The sequence below is a fragment of the Triticum aestivum genome, chromosome 3A (genome assembly GCF_018294505.1).
Source record: "Triticum aestivum cultivar Chinese Spring chromosome 3A, IWGSC CS RefSeq v2.1, whole genome shotgun sequence".
NCBI lineage: Eukaryota > Viridiplantae > Streptophyta > Magnoliopsida > Poales > Poaceae > Triticum > Triticum aestivum.
This window is the reverse complement of record NC_057800.1, coordinates 343287021-343293886: the sequence shown is the minus strand read 5'-3', so window position 1 is coordinate 343293886 and position 6866 is coordinate 343287021.

The window sequence follows — 6866 nt, the reverse complement described above, 5'->3', positions numbered from 1 at the left end:
CTAATAATTTACAGCCCATTTGCTAATTATTAAGGTTTTTTTTGAGCCCATATTCTTTTTGTTAGCATTACAGCCCATATTGTGGCCACGGTTAAAAAATTATACGAAATTTTGCATATTTCGGTGGGATCCGAACTGTTTTTAATCCCAAAATTTTGACTCAAATTCAAACTGATTTTAAAAATAAACGTATATCAATATAAAATCCAACAAATTCTCCTTGCATAAAAATTAATGTAATTTCAAATCTTGTAATGAAAAAAAAATATTTGAAACTAATTGCCGGTTTGATGTGTTTTAAAAATGTACAGCCCATTTCTCATTACTGATGGGCCATTTTCTCGGCCAGCCGAATGAAAGCTCTCCTCGTCTTGAAAGATTTGCAGCCCAATAGGCCTGACAAAGCGACTTACTTGGCAAATCACAAAAAAACTGGGCTGTGGCCATGGACCCAGCTGTCAGCCTCTCCACGTACAATACTCTTCCGATGGAATGTCTTTGACCACATTAACCACGCTGCGCCGAGAGCACCAAGGCGGTGGACGACGGCGAGGCCTAGGAAGGGGACGACGCGGAGCCGGGGCAGACGCGATAGTGGATGCCCACGCGGAGAGGAGTATGAGGGTTCACTGGTTCGGCTGCGATGTGAGGCTGCCGTCGCCGTAGGGCCTGGCTAGCGGTGGGAGTAGTAGGGGGCGATGAGGCCTCATCGGCAGCACAGCCGGCCATTGGAGGCAGGAGCAGGCGGTCTCCCCGGTGCTGGTTTGGGCGGCTGGTGCAAGAAGAGCAGCGATTGAAGAACCAGCAGGACCGTTCGATTCAAATCCAACGGTTACTGCTGCTAGAATCGTTTGTTGACTAAGTTGACAAGCCCTGCGTACACGTCAACTTAGTAGGCCCACAGGTCAGCCTCCCAACCGGTGCGCCCCAGATGTCAGTGGGGGGAATCATTTTTTTCGCGTAATAAGGAGGCGGTTGATTGCGTGCGGCCAGGCCAGCGGAGGGAGTAGGGTGGGCCGGGGAAGCTTGCGCGGCATCACAGCGGGCCACAAGAGGAGGGAGCATGCAGTCCCGCCGGCGCTAGTTTAGGCGGCTGGAACAGGAAGATCAGAGATTGAAGAAGCACGTCGGCCGTTGGATGGACATCCAACACTAAATGCTGATAGAATCGTGTATTCACTAACAAAGCCTTGCATAAACAAGTCAGCCTCGAAATCTGTGGCGTGTACAACCCATTTGCTATTGTTTTTATAATTTTTACTAATTTTCTAATTCATATGGAATTTATTGCAGCCCATTTTCGATTTTTAGAATTGCTGGCCATTTTCTGGTCAGTACCAGGGTCAAAAAATTAACTAAATATGTGGGAATTTTTGAAAATTCGCAAATTTTTGCTGGGGAACGACATATTCTTAATCCAAAAATTAATAGCCATACTAAAACAAATTTAAAAATAAATTAGTACTATGTCATGTTAAATCCAATGAAATACGTATAAGATATCAGTGAAGAACAAAAAAAAAGAAACTTATATCCCATTTGCTATAATTTTTTTGGAATTTTCAATCCCTTTTGATATTACTTTTAACAGACATTGACCATATTCTTAAGCCAGGCCGGAATGCATCCCTCCTCGTCTTGAAAGATTTGCAGCCCAGTAATTCGGAGAAAACAAATAGGCCTAGCTTGGGTATTCTTCAAAAAGAAATACTAGGCTACCTATTTTCCCAAAGAACTGGTGCATGAGCATTTAGCTTTATTTATTTATTTATTTACTTATTTATGTTTAGGGGACCATGAGCATGTATCTGGGCCGGATTCAGGTGAGAGCCTCCCTTCCAGTTAATTATGGGCTTCTCTATTGGGCCTTCATCAGTGGGTTGCATGTTATCAACAAGTGGAAAATGTGTTCCGAGTTTCAAAAAAAAAATGTGTTCCGTACGATAAATAGTATGCGCTACGTATAGTATGGGGCACTAAAGGATCGAACCGTGCAACGACTTCCAAAACATTGTGTTTGTCGTTCTAACAACACATTTATTCAACCAACACACAAAATATACTACTGATTGTACATTGAAAATAGCAGCAGCAGCAACCAGGGCTGGGGGTGCAACAGAAGCATTAAGCAGGCCAGAAGAGTGAAGACGCAGCTCTCTCTTCCAAACCAAACATCAGCCATCATTACAAAAGGGCTACCAAAAAAGAACAAGTGTATGCATCAAACTAAATAAAGATCCTACTACACCAAGTGTCGTGGTTTTGTCACGGCAGATGTCCTAGATAAAGGACTTAGTCGTGGAGCCATCGCGACGGGTTAGTTTGAAGGGGTTAACGCGGACACAAGGACGCAAGAGAGATTATACTACTTCGGCCCCTTCGATGAAGGTAAAAGCCTACGTCTAGTTGTGATGGAATTGATGGGTGTTTCGATGACTAGGGAGCAAACAAGCTTCGCCTATGTCTCGAGTTGTTGTCTGTCCTTGAACCGCCACCGGGTCGTCCCCTTATATACATGGGTGACGCCTGTCGGTTTACAGAATCCCAACACCGGCTCATAGATGTGTCCGGTTTGGTCTCTACTTATTCCTAACTTACAATACAAGTTACATATTGATGCCGGTTTACGGCTACGGGCTCTCAACCGATTATGGGTCTTGAACCCTCATCTACCTTCATGGGCTTTAACATGCTTAACTATTGATGAAGTTAATCCGGCCTAGATAGGCCGGTTTACGCCCAGTAGTAATATCCCCAACATTAGGACCCAGATTGATTTGAACAGGTTCATGTCAATCCTTAGCAAAAACTTCATTTTCAACATCTTCTTGTAGTTTGGTGAACCGCCGTGATGTCATCTTCTCTGATTGCTGTAAATCGGCGTGATGTCATCTATCATAAAGAAACTATCCGTGATACCTTCTTGTTTAATAGATCCTTGATAATCGAGGCGACCACTCTGTTTCCAAACTTGCGGCTCCTTGATTTTCGCGCCTGACCCATGTCCCTTGCTTTATAAATAGGACCGAAGGGTCATTCCTTTTTTCCCTTCGTGCTCTTCTGCTTCATCTTCCTCGCGTCACCCAGTCTTCGGAGCTCCGCCGCCGCCGTCGACCTCTGCACCAACCTTGGTCGCTGCATCACCCTGAACGTACCAGAGCACCGCGGCGACCTTCAGCTTCTTCCTCAGCCCCAGTAAGTCTTCTATCCTTTCCATCATAAATCTGTTCTAGGGTTTCCCTGTTCTTCCCGTGTTCATCGCTTGCTTCTTGTTCATATGATAGATCCTTAGACGAGTCTGTGAATCTTCGCTCTGTGTAGCAGTAGTTTTTATCCTCCGTTTTCACTGTCCGGCATACTAAGAGCATAGATCTTATCCATACCTTTGCTTATTGATTTGGTGCTGCTCTTTTTGGGCCTTGAATATTTATCTCCTTTATAAACATGTTCCAGATCCAAAGTTGTAGCATAATGTTGTGAAATCTGTTTTTGCATACTTACTCATCTGCAGTCTTGACTGTTCAATGCTTAGATCCGGCGGTTTAACTTTGTAGAATTTTTTTACAAACCGGTATATACCATTAGTCCCCTTGTTGAACCGCCAGATATTGGTTGCTTCATGAAACTCCGGTTCAGATAGTTCTGCCCCCGGTTTAACAGTGCCCATACCAACATACCTTGATCAAATGTATTTTTGAACCGGTATCTTCTACCTTGTAGATTCCATCATGGCCAAGCAAGTATATAAGTGCAATTGGGTCCCTTCTCGCGTCACAGAGGATCAACTGGACGATTTAGTCCTGATTGGCACCTTGGGCAGCAAAGACACCCTCCATTGGAGGGCTCCTGGCAAAGAATGCCCCCCCACACCTCGAGAAGGAGAGGTTGTTGTTTTCGTAGACCACTTAGCCCGGGGCTTTAAACCGCCCGGTTCTAAATTTTACCGGGATGTTCTAGCTGATTTCCAACTCCATCCGCAAGACACTGGCCCCAACTCTGTTACAAATATGTGCCACTTCCAAGTGCTCTGTGAGGTGTTCTTTCAAGAGGAGCCCACGGTGGAATTATTCAGAGATCTTTTCCATCTAAACCGCCGTACTGAGTTTACTGATGGCTCTAATACGAAGTTGGGTGGCATGGCGATTCAAAAAAGGAAAGAGGTCACATACCCTCACGCCAAGCTGCACAGTCACCCCAAGGAGTGGAATCAGACATGGTTCTACTGCAAAGACACCTCCCCTGCTGGTGAGAATCCCTTGCCTGGGTTTCGTCCGGAGCGGCTCAGCAATACCCATCCTTTTCCTCAAAGATTGACTGCCCAGGAGAGAAGCAAATATGCTCCCCAGCTGTCAAAGCTCAGAGCCTTTATGGCCAACGGTTTAACAGGGGTTGACCTTGCTTGCTGTTGGATATCATGGAGCATACCGCCCCTTAGTCAGCGCTCCGGTTTGATGTGCGAATATACTGATAGTGTGGATGACCCACTGCGACATTCAAGACTCCAGCTCTCCAGTGAAGAAATCATAGAGGCTGTGCGTAAGATACTGAATGAACCGGAACACATCTGCGCTAGAACCGTCCTGCTTCCCTTCTGTGCCACCAACAAAACGCCAGCTGTAAGACTTTGATTTTTCTCTTTGCTGAATCTGTTATTGATATGTCTGGTCATTGTTTTTAATATCAGTGTCTGTATAATCAGGGTGATGATCTGTTTTGGAGCAAAAAGCTGCCACAGGAGAAACTAGAGAAAACAGATAAACCGGAAAGAGCAACCCGGCAAAAAACTAAAGCTGTGAAGAAGACTGCCCACCGGAAAAGAACCACTGCATCTTCTAATCCGGCCCCTGATGATGAGGTGGATAATCCGGACTTTGAGGTAGAGCTTGACTCACTTGGTTTATTTTTCGTGCATCTTATTGATGATGATATTTGTCAGGATGATGCCGAAGCCAGCCATGCGGATGTTGCAGAGGTAATTATTCTCTCTTCCGATTCAGAAACTTTGCCTTCACAAAAAATCTGTCAGGCAAACCGGAAAGTTAATTTTTCTCATCCTCTTGCTTACTTGGATCCTAAACTTCTAATGAAGACTCAACAACACGAAGCTCGCCGCACCACCCGGCACAGTGGCCAGGTAGTTACCTCCGCCGGTTTACCGAATAGTCCGGTTCGGAAACGTCATTCCAAGGTCTCTAATTCGCTTGTCAGTGCTTGTCCTAAAGCGGGCTGCTTTCGTCAACCTCTTAATCCGTCTGACTCCGATTATCAGGTTGTTTCCCACTCATCTTCTGGCGAGTCATCGGCTACTCATCTCCCACCGCTCAAAACGGTGCTTGGGTAGGCTATATTTATCATGATGTTTGCAGTACATTGCCTTAGAACATATGCTGTATTTAACTTTGTTATTCTTTTCAAGGCCAAACCTAGGCCGAGCAAGAAGGCCCGCCTGGATAAAGCGGCCGAAGAAGTTGTCATTCTTGAACCAGGCACGACACCCGATCTTGAAGCGGCTGTCCCTGAAGATATTCCCAACGATCCACCGCAGCCAGATGATGATCTTACTGCTGAAGAGAGACCTACTGATACCTCAGGTCCTATCCATCAGCCCACAGGTTCCCTCCGGATTGAAAGCTCCACCGGTCCAGCAAAATCTACTGATCAGCCAACAGCTCCAGTGCAAACCGACGGTACCAAGGATGATGAAGTTGTCATTACTGGCACTAGCCATACTGAGCCAAGCAATCTTGTGGTTTTATCCAAACATTCTGCCAAGGAAGAATTTGCTGCTTTTGGCAAAGGCAAGTGGAACGCTGATCTGACGGCTTACGCTGCTCTGAACGCCCAAGATATCCATTCCGGCTATCTAAACTGGCTGTATACCAGCCGTGACTACGAAGCTGGTCTGGTTAATATGATGAAAGATAAATATGAGGTAACTTCCATATGCTCCTTCCTGCTTGTATGCTTCCAATCTTGCTGATTCTCCTAGCCCCCAAGGGCCGTTTTGAAATATTCTTTCAAATCGAGACTTACTAATATGAATCTTGATGCTTTGAAATTTGCTGATGTAACCCCCAAGGGCCGGTTCAACTTAGCGTAGTTAAACCGGTACTTTAAGTAATTGAAACTGCCGCATCAGAATATGATCAAATAGCCATTAGCCCCCAAGTGCCAAGTTGAATGCTTGTATTGATCTTGGGACTTTGTAAACAATTTGAAAGATGAAGATCGAATATGCATTAGCCCCCAAGTGCTAAGCGCATAACTTGTTATGTGGTTGGTACTTGAATCCTTCTACCGGTTTGTTGAAACATATATCTGTATGCCTACAGGCGGAGCTGAAGGCGAAAGAAAACCAAGTCATTGGTCTGCAAGAAAACCTGAAAACCCAACAGGCTGAAACCTCCAAGGCAAAAGAGGAATTGGCCAGTGCCTTAAGCGCCATGGAACAACTTAAGGAGAACTTCAAGAAGAAACGGGCAGATTGGGCCACTGAAAAGTCCGCTTTGATCAAACGAGCAGAGGATGCCGAGGCTGCCCTAAAACCAGTGACGGATGAACTGACTAGCATAAAGCGGCATGTTCATGCCATGACTACTGCTATCTTTGGTAAGCCAGTTTGCCTTCTAAATTGGCTCTGCCTTCTTACAGAGTCGCCGGTTTAATAATCCTTTATGGTATTTCAGGGACACACATTGGTCACTTGGGGTCAGATGTGCGGAAGAAATTGAAAGCCGCCTATACCTTGGTTGAACAATTGTATACTGGTGCTCAGCGGATCATCTGTACCACGTCTCATAACAAACTGGCGCCCACTTAAATTCAAGATACTTTGATGAAACTGTCAGTGCTTCCTGTCCGGGTTG